Consider the following 16,926-nt stretch of genomic DNA (forward strand, 5'->3'; position numbering starts at 1 on the left):
CAGAATACTTTGGAGCATACGTTGCTACCCAAAGGAGTTGTGAGTCCATACCTGTCTAAACATATCAGCCACGAAAGTACGAAGATTATGACTGAGTCTAGGAAACCAAGCCTTCTGGACCTTGCTTTCCATTATGGAAATGCCAAAAATAATTGCTTCTCCCTCATTACTTCATACAAAAATATAAAGTAGGAATTTGATCATCATTGATGTAAATATTATATAATAGTTGGTTTAAAATGAGCCATATCCTTGGCTTTGTTTTTTTTTAAGATGTTATCTTATTTTAGAAAGAGAGAGCACGTACACATAAGTGGGGGAGGGGCAGAGGGAGAGGGGGAGAGAGAATCTCAAGCCGACTCCATGGTGAGCAGGAACCTGATGAAGTCAGATCCTTGACCTCAAGATCATGACCTGAGCCAAATGAAGTCAGATGCTCAACTGACTGAGCCACCCAGGCGCTCCTACTTGGTTTTTTTTTTTTTAAGAACATAAGGGGCACCTGGGTGGCTCAGTAGATTAGGTGTCAGACTCTTAATTTTGGCTAGGGTCATGATCTCAGCCGGGAGTCGGCTTGAGGATTCTCTCTCCCATTCCCTCTGCCCCTCCCCCCACCCACATGCCTGTACATACACTCTCTAAAATAGATAACATCAAAAAAACCACAGCAACATAGTTCTGTTTTTTGTATCTTTTGGACTACTTTAAGTGGAAAGCAATTTTGTATACATTATGAATTTCTTTGGGTGTGTCTGGCACATAATGACAGTACGTGAATAGATAGCATTTTTTTTAAAGGCAGGTGGCCAGTGAATTAATAGTCTAATACTCCCTATCCACAGTTTCACCCTTCTTTTTCTGGGTGATGCATCGTTACCCTGAATTGGGTTTCTTAACAGTAGGACTGAAGGATAGGCTAGGTATTATCGATAATCTGCTTGCCCAGTCATGCTTTTCCCTGTGTCAATTTCTCCCTTTATCTTTTGCCAGATTCTCATTGTGTTAATATCTCTGTGATGAAATGCTTCTCTTTTGTCTTTAGGTTGAATATACTTTGTTTCAGGAGACTGAATATCCGGGTGGAAATAAATAGCAACATTTTAGCTCTGTAAACTTTCCCCCCTTTCTTCTGAAGGTAGTGTGTCATCTAGCACATTTGTTCCTCTAAATGTGTTCTTTGTGAAAACTGTTCACTATCCTAGGTTACTCTAAGTGGGCAAACGTAACAGCAGTAAACACAAAAACACTCAGTTTGCGCCAGGCCTTAAGTCTTATACACTTATTAGCTCATTTACTGTTTATACCAATTCAGTGAAGTAACTACTTTTATAGTTTCTATAAAATATTTTTATAGACAGCTTGTGTGATCAAGTAGATTAAGATACAGAGAAGTCAGGGTACTTTAGAAGATCACATAAGTTAAGTCTGGTCCAGTCCAGAAGTTACCACCCTGGGTTATGCTATATCTCTTAAAGGACTAAGTACTGAGTGAAATCAGAAAAAAAAAAAAAAAAAGGGGCAGACCAAAAAGATTGGGAACTGAGTGCTGAAAAGAATTTGTTGGCTGAGGCCATTCAGAATGGAATGTGACTTGCAAGAAGGCAAACTGGTTAGGACATTATGGTAGCTCATATCTGGGATCTCTGGTGGTAATAAATGACTAAGGTTATTTAGAAATGAATTTGTCATGTAAAGTAGCACGGTCATCTGTTGCCTTTGTTTTCATTCTTCATGATCTAGAAAAATTAACAGAGTAGTATCGTAGCTGAACATACTCATATTCTTAGCTTCCTTTGGACTATAATTTTATTTTTATAGACAGCTTGAGGATTTTCAAAATGCTCCTAAATATATTTCATTCTCACGGCAACCTTGGAATATACTCTTAGCTTTTCATAACAAAAGCTCGGAGGAAGTTAAGGAACTGATTTGTGGGAGGTTTATACTGGTTTCCAAGTAGCGAAGCTGGCAGCACCACACTACCCTGTCTTTATCTTTAAAAACCTGCTTAAAGCCCTGAGAATATATGATGTACTGTAGTTTAAAAATTTGCCTCACAGTGTACAGAGGCAATGTCTTTATTCCGTACACGGATAAGGACCTTATAGGTATTGATCTTTGTTCCCAATCTTTGCCTCTGGGGCGGGGAGGGGGACCACGGCTTGAGGGGACTGTAGGCGAGGTCGCCGGAAAGGCTGCGCAGGAGGTGGGGTGGGCTGGGCTGGGCAGGGCAGGAGACACAGAGGCGTGGACAGGCAGACAGCACACTGTCCCCAAGAGGCTTGGTGGGCTGGCGTCAGGGTTCACATTGTGTATGAATGGGGCCCGATGAGGGAATGGGAGGGCGGGGAGGGTGTACAACGGAAGGAATCAATCTCGCGGTTTCAAGTTGGGAACAAACCTGGCCCCCCCACCCGTTTCCCTTCCTTAGTGAGGACGGTTTGGGGGCGGGTGGGGAAAGCGCGTCCTCGAAGCGCTCTCGCGCTCCCATTTCCCTCCTAGCGCGCGCTCTCCATCGCCCCTTCACCACCCGAGAGGCGGGCGATGGCCGCGAGTGGGGACGCGGAGTCCGGAGGGCGGGTCCCGACGCAGGTGTTGGATCCGCTAGGCCGAGCTCCGCGGGCTGGCCCGTCCCCTCGCCCCGGTAGCCACCCCCTGCCCGCCGCGTCGCCGCCTGGAGGGCGGGGCCGGGGCGCGCGAGGGTCCTCTGCACGCGGGCGGGCGGCGCGCGGCGCCTCGGTCTGGGGGAGCGCGGGGCGGTCTCCGCCGGCGTCGCGCGCGCTGTGTGTGAGCGGGGTCGCGCGCGCGCGCACTACAGACGAGTGAGGGAGTGAGGGAGCGAGGGAGCGAGGAGCGGCCGGGTGTGAGTGTGTGTGGGGGTGGGGGCGAGTGTGTGTGGGAGTGGGGGTGAGGGAGATCCAGACAGACCGCGAGGCTGTGAGAAAGTGGGCGAGTGTGCGAGGGCGCCCGGCCTGGCTGCGGGAGCCGCGGTGGTGGAGGAGAAAGGAGGCGGCTCCCGGCATCCCTCCCCCCTCCCCCCTCCTTCTCGGACTTCCAGCCCGCCCGGCAGCCCGCGGTTCCTTCGGAGGCCCCAGTCCGGTTCCGCTGGCCGAAAGCGAGGGAGGAGCCGCCCGAGCCAGGTGAGCGGTGCGATCGCTTCTCTCCGAGCCCGGTGTAGGGGCGTGAGGCGGAGGCGCGCCCGCCCCCGCGCCCCTCCCCCCAGTGGGCGACTGTGGCCGAAGGGACTCGGCGACGAGCCGGGGCTCGGCCGGGGCAGGGAGCGGGGCCGGGCGCGCCGGAGATTGTGAAGGCCGGGGTGGGGGTGGGGGGTCCACTCCTCAGCGAGAGGCGGTGGGGAGCCCGGGCGGGTCGTTGTGCTGGGAGGGGGCTGATGAAGCCGTGTGCGTGCGACGGGAGAACTGTTGGAGAGGCAGTGACCTCGGGCGTGAAGTGTGCTTCCCCCTGTTTGTGAGGGGGTGTGGTAACCCTGGGAATGCTTGTTGGAGTAAAACACGCGTTGTGCCGACCTGTCCTCGAGAGTGTGGTAATCTCTCCTGCCCCTGCTTCCATCAGACGACATTCCTGTGGTGTGACCGAGGGAGGAGGATGTGTTCGTCCTGCACTTGAGTATGGCTTAAATTCCCTGTTTTCCTCCTGACGCGTAAGATTTTAGATAGTCTGACAGTCATTCCTCTTTCTCTTTTGACAGCCCTTTGGATAAGAATGGGGTGACAAATAATTGCTTAAATTTTTTTTTTGTCAGCATTTGACGACGATGCAAATCTTGCCTCCCCACCCCTTCCCTTTAAAAACCCCCAAATAGTTAGGAGATAGTAACTTCAGATTTGCCTTACTAATGTATCCTTATCTGTGATTGCAGATTTGTAATCCCAGTATTTTATCCCATTTGTGGGTATGAATAGAGTTGGGGTGTTAATTGTATTCAGTGAGTGAGGTTATTACGCTAACCGTGTTGAATGTAACTTCGATGTAAATTCTTTCAGCGTGCTGTTATTTTCCCATTAATTACATAAATCGTTCTCACATCTTTGGGGAGTTGGATTAAATTCTAAATCTGTATGGAAAGTACATGGGCAGCCTAATATGGAAGATACTCCTTTTCTGTGGGCTCGATGTTTATTATATTTAATGAAGTTTGTAATTATTAACTGTAACCATTAGAATTTAAATGCCATATAGATCTCATTTCTTTCACAGCATTGGGCAGTTTGAAGGTCTTTTTTTCTGTTTCTTAAAAAATTCATTGTCAGAATACTTTAAGATACTCATTTGGAATAAAACACTCCGAAATTCCAGTGACAGAGAGTGAGTATTTTCTAACTTTTAGAATGACAACCTCTAATTTTAGAAATTAACAGTCATAGTTAAATTTCTTTTCTAATGTTTACTGTGTGATATTTGGTTAGTGTGTCAAAGGGGAGGAGGCCTATTTTGTTTAGAGGTAATCTTTTGTTTATTACTTTCTATCTTGTTAGTTAGTGCAATTAATTTCCTTCTTTCTATCTTGTTAGTTAGTGCAATTAATTTCCTTCTTTCCTGTAATAGATTCAGTTGTTTGGCAAGATGGCTGTTGATGTTTTTATCTTTCTCTGTCTCCTTTTTTTCTTTCTTGTTTTCTCTTACCCCCCCCCCCCCCCCCCGGGGCTGGAGTCCGCTTGTCAGGGAGGGGGTACTCTGTGATTCTGAGAACAGAGAGGTCAAGAAGGGGAACAGCAAATTCAGTCACATAGAATCCTCCACTCAGTGAAGATCCTTTTTTTGGTTCCTGCCTTTCCCCCTGCAGGGGGTAAGGAATTGTATATATCTACCCTTTAGACTGGGGCTACCAGCTAACATTCCTCTACCTTAGTTTCTGGTAGATATCTTCAAAATTTTTTTTTCATTTTCTTAGATTCCCTATTGAATACATTAGCATCTTAGTGTGGAGGGAGAGTGACAACAACAAATTTCCTTTTTTTTCTTTCCCTTCTCATTCAGTCCCCTTTTCCTCTCCAGAGGGAAATTACTAGCAATGTTTTATAAATCCTCTATCCCTTCTTAATCATATGAAGAAACACACTAAAGAGAACATTTTTTTTTTTTTTTTACCTCAGACCAATGAATGCCAACCAAGCTTCAGGCATTAGTGTTTTGGGGCACAGGATGAAACATGGCTTTAAAAAAAAATCTCTCCCAGTTCTGCTTTGGGAGAGTTTGTACTTACCTGGGATTTGCTACTGGGGTAAGTCACTAGACGGATCTCTCAACTTCTCCCTTCCCTATGAGCTGAAAGAACATCATGAACACTGGAACAGGTTGGGGCGGGGGAGAGAACAGAGCCGGTTGTTCCACAGTTTGAGAAGTAGCTTTTGTCCTCTTTCTCTGGGAAGCAGGCATAGAGTCCTAAATTGAGTGAAAGAGGGTGGAGGAAAAACTTCTATACCCGGGAACAACATTTGAAGAGTGAGAGAAAACTAAACATAAAGTAAAGGAAGGAATTTTGTATGTTGCTTACTGACAATTGGGGGTGTATTTTAGTGATGTGGATTTGTAGAGAGTGTATGACAGGTTAGTTTTATTCTCTGCAAGTGGGATTAAGTCACAAGCATATGGGAAAAGAGCCTTGAGAAATTACAATCTAATATTATTTTAAAATCTGGAAGTAGACTGTGATAGGAATGTTTAATGTTAACTGTACTGGCATGTGCAGTTGTTTCAAGAGAGGTTGAATAGGAGAGATTAGGTACAGATGTTGAGGAAATTGTCTTTCATTACTTGGGAATTTTCCTGGTTGTCATATTAAGGATTGTTAAATAATAATATACTACCTCAAAATACCTGTACATAATGTATTTTAGATTCATGTACCATATGTATCTGTGTACATCATAGGTTTGCAGAAAGAACTGACTTTCTGGCTTCATGGTAACTCATGCCATGGTATTTTTTCAATGTTTTCTTTTCCAGTGATCTTTTCCTTTCAAAATTGGCTTATAGGACAAAAGCCACAGAGCTAGCCAGCTCTACTCCCTTAGAGCCTGGTCTGCATGGAACCCATCTGCTTATATCTTTTTTACTCTTTTTACTAAAATTATAGGTTTTTTTTTCCCCTTTGACTTTAATTGTTAACAAAGCTAATTATTTAAGGATGAGTTGTATAATGGCAATGGAAAGTAGCATTAGGCTTGGGTTGTTTGTTTTTTATGAGAAACTGAAAAGATAAATTTTGAATTTTTTAAAAAAGACTTATTTATTTGAGAGAGAGAAAGGGGAGGAGTAGAAGGAGAGAATCTTCACGCAGACTCCCTGCTGAGCACAGAGCCCAACTCAGGGCCCTGTCCCATGGCCCATGAAATCATGACCTGAGCGGAAACCAAGAGTCACCAACCAAGCCACCCAGGCATCCTGATAAATTATGAATTTTTGACAGCTGTGTTTAGATCTTATGGGTACATATTTGCCTGGTATTAAATACTGAAAATATCTATGGTTTGTTTGTTTTTTGATACTGCCTTAAAATTCAATGTAACAAACTGCTTTAAAATGATTCCTAACCCCCTAACCCTTAACATTTGTCTGTCATACATAAGGTTCTATGTTACCTGCTGGGGATAATAGAGAATAAAACAGGGATTCTGTCTTCATGGAGATCACAATGTAATTTCATTGATCCTTGTTCTTTCATCTAGCAGTCTGTTCTCCCAGCGGTGTCTGGAGGAGTCTACTAGATTCTTGTAAAATGTGTACCAATTTGTCAATTGATAAAGTAACAAATTTGTATAAACATTGATATGCCCAAATAATTTTTACTACGTACATCACCAAGTTGTGACCAATAAAAAAATTCTACAGTTGTTGAATCACTGTATTGTACACCTGAAACTAATATAACACAGTATGTGAACTAACTGGAATTAAAATAAAAACTTAAAAAAATTCCAAATCTGCCCCTTAATGATTTTACTCTATTCAGCTCCTTATTTTCCCTTTCTTCCCCCATCCCTTGTTTTAACCCTTTTTGATACTAGTTCTTGGCTTCATGTTCTTAGGAATATAGAAATAAGGTCTCCAAAATAGAACAGGGATTTGCTATATTAGATCACACCAGTTCTCTCTTATTGCTCCACTGTCCCATATTTGGCAGGATTTCAAACTTTGATAATTTATCAGAAAACTACGACTTGGAAATCCATGCAGATTTGTCTAAATAGCAAACGTCAAATATTTCCTGAGTTCTTGGTTGTTAGCTTATTACTTTGACATGTGATTTAGTTAGCCATATCTGTATATCTTTCAGCTTGACTCTATTAATAGTTTCCTAACTCATTTTTTTTTTTAAGGTTTTATTTATTTAAGAGAGAGAATGAGAGAGAGAGCGTGCACGAGAGTGGGGAGGGTCAGAGGGAGAAGCAGACTTCCCGAGCAGGGAGCTGATGCGGGACTCATCCAGGGACTCCAGGATCATGACCCGAGCCGAAGGCAGTCGCTTAACAAACTGAGCCACCCAGGCGCCCCTCCTAACTTATTTTTCAATGTGATGTCCAGAAAGTAAATTTGGAAGGCCCAACATTTAACATGTTAAGCATGATGGACTTTTTTTTTTAAAAAGATTTCATTTTTTTAAGTAGTCTCTACTCCCAATTTGGGGCTCTAACTCACAACCCTGAGATCAGGAGTTGCATGCTCCACTGACTGAGCCAGTCAGGTGCCCCTAAACATAATGAACTTTGAGGGAGCCACACCGTGCACTGCATCTCAGGAAGATTTTGCAAATTTTGTGCCATGTTGCAGAGAGAGATACTTTGATTCCTGTATTAAGTGAAATCATTAGAAATTTTATTTGGATTCCAGAGAAGACTTTTTTTAAAAGAAGATTTTAAGTAATTTTTACACCCAGCGTGGGGCTCGAACCCACAATCCAGAGATGAAGAGTGGCATGCTCCACCAACTGAGCCGGCCAGGTGCCCCATGCAGAGAAAATTTTCTTAAAAAGTTTAATTAGGGGGGCCTGGGTGGCTCAGCTGGTTGGGTGGCTCAGCTGGTTGAGTGTCTGCCTTCGGCTCAGGTCATGATCCCAGGGTCCTGGGATTGAGTCCTGCATTGGGCTCCCTGCTCCGCGGGGACCCTGCTTCTCCCTCTGCCTCTCTCTCTCTCTCTCTCAGGAATGAATAAAATCTTAAGAAAAAAAAAAATTAAAATGTTTAGTTTTATATACCACAAACTACTTTGGGAAATTTAGTAACAAAGCTACAGGTAATTTAAAACATATTTTTCTGATCCTTTAGGTGAATATGTGTAAAAATTTGCATGTTAATTTGCTTATGACAGTTTTTTCCTTCTCCAGTTTTCTTTTTACTGTGGCAAAATAAACAGCACAAAATTTACCGTCTTAACCATGTTTTAAGAACGCAGGTTGGTTGGGCACCTGGGTGGCTCAGTCGTTGAGTGTCTGCCTTCGGCTCAGGTCATGGTCCCAGGGTCCTAGGATGGAGTCCCACATTGGGCTCCCTCCTTGGCGGGGAGTCTGCTTCTCCCTCTCCTACTGCCCCTGCTTGTGTTCCCTCTCTCGCTGTGTCTCTCTCTGTCAAATAAATAAAAAAATCTTAAAAAACAAAACGCAGGTTGGTGATATTAACTATATTCATATTTTTGTGCAACTATCCACCATATTCATCTCTAGAATTCTTCATACCAGTAAAACTAAGTCTTGATTCCAACCAACACCCCAGCCCCTGGCAACCACCATTCTACTTCTGTGAATTTGGCAGTTGCATACTGGTACATAATGTCCTCCAGGTTCATCCATGTGGTAGCATGTATTGGAATTTAATTCTTTTTTTAAGGCATTGTATGTATATTCTGTGTTTTACTCATTTATTCATCTTTCGACGAACATTTGGGTTGCTTCCACTGTTTAGTTATTGTAACGCTGCTGTGAACCTGTGTACAGATACCTCTTTGAAAACTTTGCTTTCATTTCTTTGGGTTATATACCTAAAAGTAGAATCACTGGATCATATGGGAATTCTTTTTTTAATTTTTTGAGGAACTGCCATACTGTTTTTCATAGCTGCTGCACCATTTTACATTCTGACTTAACAGTTTTCAAGGCTTCCAGTGTCTCCACATGCTCCCCAACATTTGTTTTCTGTTTTTTTTTAAAAGATTTTATTTATTTATTTGAGACAGAGAGAATGAGAGAGAGAGAGCGAGCACAGGAGAGGGGGGAGGGAGAAGCAGGCTCCCTGCCGAGCAGGGAGCCCGATGTGGGACTCGATCCAGGGACTCCAGGATCATGACCCAAGCCGAAGGCAGTCGCTTAACCAACTGAGCCACCCAGGCGCCGTTTTCTGTTTTTTGATAGTAGCCATCCAATATGTGTGATTGACTTATGTCGTTTTGATTTGCATTTTCCTAATGATTATTGATGTTGAGCATCTTTTGTTGTGACATTTTAATATCAGATATTTTTAACTCTGTGAGGGTTGGGATTATGTTTTGTTTACCAGAATATTTTTAGAGTGCATAGTAGGCAATCAGATATTAATTGAATATATTATTGAATCAAATAGTTTGTGTATTTAGTACTTATGTTCTTACTTGATCTGAGATTAAAACTAATTTTTGACTTTGAAGAGTTTGCCTTTTCTGGAGGGAGGATATAGAAATACTTTTCCAGGGGTGCTGTGAAAATAAATGTAAAAGTGAAATGGATCAAATGTAAGATGATCATGTTACTGTAAAAAGAAAATCTGTCTTACAAACAATACCACTACATGCTGACATATGCAGACTTAGCTGTTAAGGTAATAATTTCCTATAACTTTTGAGCAAGGTATGACAAACCATACTTAAGGTAAAGTTCTGTGGCTTGTAATAAAAAATTCCCAAATATCACTGACATAAGCAAAAGAGGTAGTAAGTAGTCCAAGGTCATAGCACCACACAGTTGTCAGGGATTCAATTCTAATAGGTAGCTGTGCTTTTCCTAGGGTTCACTCCTGTCCTTAGAGTCCAGGTGGTTATTAGAGTTGTAGCTATAACATTTACATTGCAGGTAGCAAGATGGAAGAAGGGCCAAGGAATAGTATACCTCTCATCAAATATGCATTCTGAAAGTTGCAGTGCAGTGCTTTCAGGTCTCATTACTTACATGACCACATCAAGTTGCAAGAAAGCCTAGGGAATTCAGTCTTTTACTTACATGGCATTATGTTTAACTAGCAACAGATATCTTATTACTAAGGAGTCAATAGAAAATGAATATTGGGGAGCAAGTGATAATCTTTGCCATGGAGTGTGTGGAATTTCAATTCACCCTGGGCTTTATCACTTTCTAATTTGCAAATTTAGACAAGGTTAACTAACCTCTTTCCTAGAACAGCTTCACTTGCCAAATGAAGACAATAATGTATCAAAGGGATGGTTGTGAGGATTAAATGAAAGGATACAAACAAGTCTACTAACACAGGATTTGGTATATATAATCACTCTAAATGTGGACTTATATTTTTATCCAAATTCCTTTCACTGTCTTTAGGTATGATAGAAAAAAGTAGAAAGAAATCAGAAAACCTGAATCCTACCTACTCTTGGCTTTATTATTGTGATAACTTGGGCAGGCGATTTCTTAAAAATGGGAAAATAGGGGCACCTGGGTGGCTCAGTTGGTTAAGCGACTGACTTTTGGTTTCGGCTCAGGTCATGATATCAGGGTCTTGAGATTAGCCCTCTGTTGGGCTCTTTGCTGGTGAAAATGGGAAAAGTCTGTATTCCTTACATAATTACATGTAGTTGAAATGAGAAAATATATGTGGAATGTGTTTCATGAGCTGTAAATGAAGAATTTTTTTTTTAAATTTTATTTATATATTTGAGAGAGAGAGAGGAGCAGGGGGAGGGGCAGAGGGAGCTGGAGGAGCGGATCCTGGCTGAGCAGGGAGCCTGCTGTGGAGCTACATCCCAGTATTCCAGGATTATGACCTGCACTGATGCTTACGGCAGACGCTTAACCGACTGAGCCACCCAGGCGCTGCAATGGAGAATTTTTAACCTTATCTGTATGCATTGTTTTGCCTTTTCCTACATATGTTTCTTTGTATGAAGAAAGGGAATCTATAGGTAATTATCTATATATTTCATAGTGTTGCCCTTTCTTAATTTATCTGTTTTAACACTCATGTTTTACCATTATTTTTTTCAGTCTTTTGATAAAGGGATCATGTTACTGTGTTTGGTTAGGAAATCATTGTCCTCTTTGACCCATAATTGTGCATGTAGCTTTTTAAAAAAGGTGTCATAGGTAAAAGAGCTATAAAAAGGGGAGAGTAATGAGCGAGTGTGTGAAGTACCCTTTGGGACCTTACTTGTTTGCTCTGTTTTTGAGGTATGTTCTTTTGAGTATAAAGAGGGAACTGTGAGAACTGTCATACAGATTTTTTCTGTCACAGCCCTAAAGACAACTTTGATTAATATCTAGCCTTCTGCTCCTATTTTCACAGCATTCCATTCTACCTTAAAGTTAATGTGACAAACACCTAAACAGTGATATTTTAAGTGGTATCTTAGCTAAAGGATGAGATTGTATAAGAACTACCAAGGTTTCAGAGGGACATTTTTTTGGTGGTCATTTATTGATGAACATTATTAGTGTGTAAAGGGGTAATTGGACTAAGACAGTTACTCGGTTGTTTCTGAGACTCTTTGGAGGTTTTCAATTTATCATTCATTCATTTTCTGTACCTTTGATAAGAGCTACAGGGGCACTTGCGTGGTTCAGTCAGTTAAGTGTCTGCCTTCAGCTCAGATGATGATCCTAGGGTCCTTGGAACAAGCCCCCACATTGGGCTCCCTTCTCAGCGGGGAGCCTGCTTCTCCCTCTCCTTCTGCAGGTCCCCCTGCTTGTGCTTGCACTCTCTCTCTGTGTCAAATCTTAAAAAAAAAAATATATATATATATATATATACACACACACACACATGTTTTACTTTATTTTTACAAGATTTATTTAATTTTTTAAATAGCAATTTTATTTTTTGGACTTAATTTTTTTTTTTTAAGAAATAGACTTTTTAAAAGATTTTATTTATTGAGAGAGAGAGTAAGCACAGAGGGAGAGGGAGAAGCAGACTCCTTGCTGAGCAGAGAGCCTGTTGCAGGGCTCAATCCCAGGACCCTGAGATCATGACCTGAGCTGGAGGCAAATGCTTAACTGACTGAGCCACCCAGACTCCCCCTAAATTTTTTATTTATGTAATCTCTACACTCAACATAAGAGTTTGAACCCACAACTCTGAGATCTTACCAACTGAATCAGCCAGGTGCCCCCTCACCCATCCTTCTTAATACTTTTATTCCTTTATCCCTTATTCACATTCTTTCTCATTTTAACAGTAATTCGGATCCACTTGTAATAGACTTTTGGGTAGTGCAAGGGAAAGGAAAGAGGAAAAATTTATATATATCCCAAAATGTGAGGTCTTTTTTGTGGAGTGGGATTGAAAAGAATTGGAGGCATTAGAAGTCACTGAGAGAAAAAGCATTGATAAAGAGATCCTCGGTTAATATCTGGAACATCACAAAGTTAGTGTTAAAAGGTACATTTTTCTATTAAGTAATAGGCACATAGTGTGATTTGAAGGGAAACTGTTAGGACTTAGAATCAGAAATTCTCTTGAAATTCAATCTGTGCTATTTTTTGGTGAAAAAAATTTTATGTATGTCTCTCAACCTCAGTTTTGTTTTTTTTTTAAGATTTTATTTATTTATTTGGCAGAGACACAGCGAGAGAGGGAACACAAGCAGGGGAGTGGGAGAGGGAGAAGCAGGATCCCCACTGAGCAGGGAGCTTGGTGCGGGACTTGATCCCAGGACCCTGGGATCATGACCTGAGCCGAAGGCAGAACCGATTGAGCCACCCAGGCGCCCCACCTCAGGTGTTTTTTTTTATTTTAATTTTAATTTGGATTCCTTTATTTGTGAGGCCAAGCATAGTTTTATATGTGTTTTGATAATTTGTTTCTTTAACTGTAAAATGGTTACTGTAATACCTGAGGTTTAGTTGAATATAGCATGTATGAAAATGTTCAGTATTTGAACTTTGATAAGGCATGTAATCATTCAGCATCTTCACACATGTTTCTGTTATGGCATACAGTGTTTTAGAAATGCTAGGTTCTGAGGATAGAGAAGAAGACAACTCCTGGGCGCCTTGGGTGGCTTAGTCGGTTACACGTCTAACATCGGCTCAGGTCGTGAGTCCAGGGTTCTGGGATCGAGTCCCACATAGGGCTCCCTGCTCAATGGGGAGTCTACGTCTCCCTCTGCCCCTCCTCCCTGCTTGTGTTCTCTCTCTCTCTCAGATAAATAAAATCTTTAAAAAAAAAAAAAGACTTCTATGTCGAGTGAGATAAGGTTAAATTTTTTTTTTAAAGATTTTATTTATTTATTTGACAGAGACACAGTGAGAGAGAGAACACAAGCAGGGGGATGGGAGAGGGAGAAGCAGGCTTCCCTCGGAGCAGGGAGCCCAATGCAGGGCTCGATCCCAGGACCCTGGGATCATGACCCGAGCGGAAGGCAGATGCCTAACGACTCAGCCACCCAGGCACCCCAAAGTTAAATTTTTGTGTGGAAATAGGCCCATGAACTTTTTCAAGTTTGTCATATAGGGAAAAAATGTGCACCGCCCCCAAATATGTTTCAGGACCCTAGTTTGAGAAACACCAACTTAAAGTAGGCTTATTCTTTGAAAATACCTTTGAATTACGATTTAGCCCTGTAAAAGAGAAATTGTCTTTTTAATCAATAGAATCATTTAAAATACGCATCTACATGAAGACATACTTTTAAGAATTTATCTTACAGCGCTGGCAGAGTTATTAAAAATAAAACTAAACATACCGTATAATTGCTAGAATATACATATAACAAGATAATGTAGATTCACAGAGTTAGGATGATTTTTAGGAGTTGGAAGAACTTAACAGGTGCATTAAGGATTTACTTGTTTTTATTTTATAGAGAGAGCGCAAGTGGCGGGAGGGGCAGAGGGAGAGAGAATCCTCAATCAAGCAGGCTCCCCGCTGAGCACAGAGCCTGACTTGGGGCTCAATCCCAGGACCCTGAGATCATGATGTGAGCTGAAATCAAGAGTCAGATGCTTAACTGACTGATGCACCCAGGCACCTCAAACTTAACAGATGGATTAACTCCTGAGCTCAAAAGTTCAGTAAGGTAGGTCTAGGATATATATTCTAAGCGGAAGGAAGCATGAGAGAATGCAGTGTGTTCAGAAAATTGGTAAATGGGAGAGAGTAGATTGCAGAAGATTAGTTTGGGGAGGGTGTTTTTAGGTGTTCAGTGATGATTGTACTGGGGATGAACAGTAAAATTCAAGTGATATTTAGGAGATGGAATTACTGTGGTGTGTGTATATTGAAGTAGTGAATGAAAGATAGAAGTAAATGATGCCCAAGTTTCTGAATTAAGTCCTTAAATTAGTATGGGTATATCAGTCAGTATTCTTCTGAGAAACAGAACCAATAGGAAATTGTATATACGTGAAGACAGACTTAAGGTAGGGAAAGAGAGAAAGAAAGAAATAGAAATTAATTTTAAGGAATTGGTTAGTGTGATTGTGGCTAGTCTGAAATTCATAGGGCAGGCCAGGAGGTTGGAAATTCAGGGAAGGACTTAATACAGTCTTGATGCGTAGTTAACTTTGTGAAACCTGTTTTTGCTCTGTAGACCTTCAACTGATTGGGTGAGGCCCACCCACATCATAGAGGGTAATCTTCACTGTGTCAACTTATTACAGATTTTAATCATATTTACAAAATACCTTCATAGCAACTGAACCATTGTCTAGCCACGTTGACACAAAATTGAACTGTCAAATTGAGAAATCCAGGTGTTGAAGCAGGTATGTGAATAAAATCAACTTTTTACTTGCTCAACTGAGGCAATAGTCAGTGGCATTTAGTTAGAGATGCCCACTAGGCAGATTGAAATAGGATCTCAAATTCAGTTGAGAACTGTTTGGAAAGAGATTTAGTAGGTCAGTATTCAAATTTTAACGATAATAGCTGAAACATGGCTGAGGATGGTAGTTCTAAGAGAAAGGAGAGAAGGGTTCAAGAAGGAAGCCCTGGGGGTTATGTATAGAGAAAGAACTGTCAGGAGAAAAGAGTCACAGAAAAGAAGACTGAAGGAGTGCCCAACTCAAGTTACAGAAATTTGTTATTTTTCTCTACAAGCATGATATAACTCCCATATTCCCCATCCAAGACAGAAATGATGTCATCAAAAGCACATCTGGAGCCAAATGGAGTCAATTCTTATTTGTACATTAGTATGTATATTTTCCTTATCTAACCTTTATTCTTTTTCAGTGTTTTGATTCTAAGTTCACATGCTGTGTCTTATCTGGAATAAGTAATGTTCCTAGAAGTAAGAGGTGCCTTAATATCTTCATGGTAGATTTTAATTGTGCTTTCTTCCTAGCAGAATAAGTACCATTGGGAAGGGGTCTCAGAAAAATGAATGAAGCACTTTATGATTAATTAGTCCTGCCTAGACTATTGACAGATGACAGGGACTTTTTTTTTTATTGGTGTGTGTATCCAGAAGTTTGCATGGGAAAACTGTACCTAATATAAATGTAAATTTTCTTTGTCAAATGTCTCTTAATCAATAGCATTTATTTGGTATCTGATATTTGTACATTGTTTTCCTTGATACCTTGGTGGGGGGAAGGAACCATTTTACTTTTACAAAGGACTCTTTACTGTCTTTTAAAATAGTGAATATAATCTGATGTTTTATTTTTAAGACTCAGGACTATCATTTTATTGGTGTACTTTTGGTCTCTTGGTATATGCGCTGCCGAAGCGAGCACAGAGAGAGAGAGAGCGAGCACATGAGGGGGAAGGGTCAGAGGGAGAAGCAGGCTCCCTGCTCGTGGGACTCGATCCCGGGACTCCAGGATCATGACTTGAGCTGAAGGCAGTCGCTTAACCGACTGAGCCACCCAGGCACCCCCTTGGTCTCTTGGACTGTAGATTTACCGTTACGCTTTTGACTTATCAGCAGTTTTTTTTTTTTTTTTTCCCCCTGGATGTTCATGAATGGGATAAATAGAAAAGTAGATATGTTGGAGGAGGCGCTGGCCTGCTGTTCTCCACCTGGCCCACAGGAAGGTGGCCTCCCAGGTCCAGGAGGGCCATGGGGGTGGGGTGGGGTGGGGAGGGGGAGAGAATGCAGAGCCTCTGCCTTTGTGGTTGGAGAGTCTTTACCTCCTTTCCTGGGTATTCTTAGATGTGAATCCCAGTGGAGCAGCCTGATAGACAAGCCGCCCTGGGTACCTGAGGACGGTCAGCTGCTCCTCTACCTGTTGAAATAGGAGTGGACCATTGGTTGAAGGAGAGAGTTGTGCTCTTTGTTTCTCTGGCAATAAAATGGTCTTTGGAGATCACTGTAAAATTATAATGGATAAAAAATTGGACAGGTGTCACTTGAAGATACCAGGACAAATGGAACAGTAATTAACAAGCTGGAAGTTGTTAAGCTTACTTGCCCTTTTCCTGGAGATGTCATCTACTTTGGTGTACATTGGAATACAGTGTGGTATACCTCTGTGATTCTTAACATGAAAAGCAAGACAAAGCATAAGAATCTTTTGAAGCTGATAAAGAAAATGTATTCCATAAGAACAAAGATAATCTCGGGGCTGGGCAAGGTCATGATCCCCAGATCCTGCCATATTGACTGCCACTAGGTGGGTTTGAGGAACCACAATCATTGACATTGATGTTGGACCTCTTCAAGACAGTGTCTACCTCTTTCATAGAGTCTTCTGCAGAGCATCTCTCCAGTTTCAGATCTGGGGGTGTGAGTATCCCCTATGAAAGCCTTGCAAAGATTGGG

At 41.7% G+C, this 16,926-nt stretch overlaps 1 protein-coding gene across 6 annotated transcripts in view; it reads left to right on the forward strand.

The window, feature by feature from the left end:
• Positions 1-2,705: 2,705 nt before the first annotated feature.
• Positions 2,706-16,926, forward strand: part of RIMKLB (ribosomal modification protein rimK like family member B) — a 71,452-nt gene continuing 57,231 nt past the window's right edge. For 2 of the 6 annotated variants that reach the window (XR_013449069.1, XR_013449073.1), the window contains exon 1: positions 2,708-3,140. The gene's annotated coding sequence lies outside the window, so the exon portion shown is untranslated. Of the gene's footprint in view, positions 3,141-3,589; positions 3,628-14,022; positions 14,236-14,748; positions 14,924-16,926 lie in introns of those variants that run through there. The other 4 variants (XR_013449071.1, XR_013449070.1, XM_078075566.1 and 1 more) reach the window with 4 other exon arrangements.

Source organism: Halichoerus grypus, chromosome 6 (genome assembly GCF_964656455.1).
Source record: "Halichoerus grypus chromosome 6, mHalGry1.hap1.1, whole genome shotgun sequence".
Taxonomy (NCBI): Eukaryota; Metazoa; Chordata; class Mammalia; order Carnivora; family Phocidae; genus Halichoerus; species Halichoerus grypus.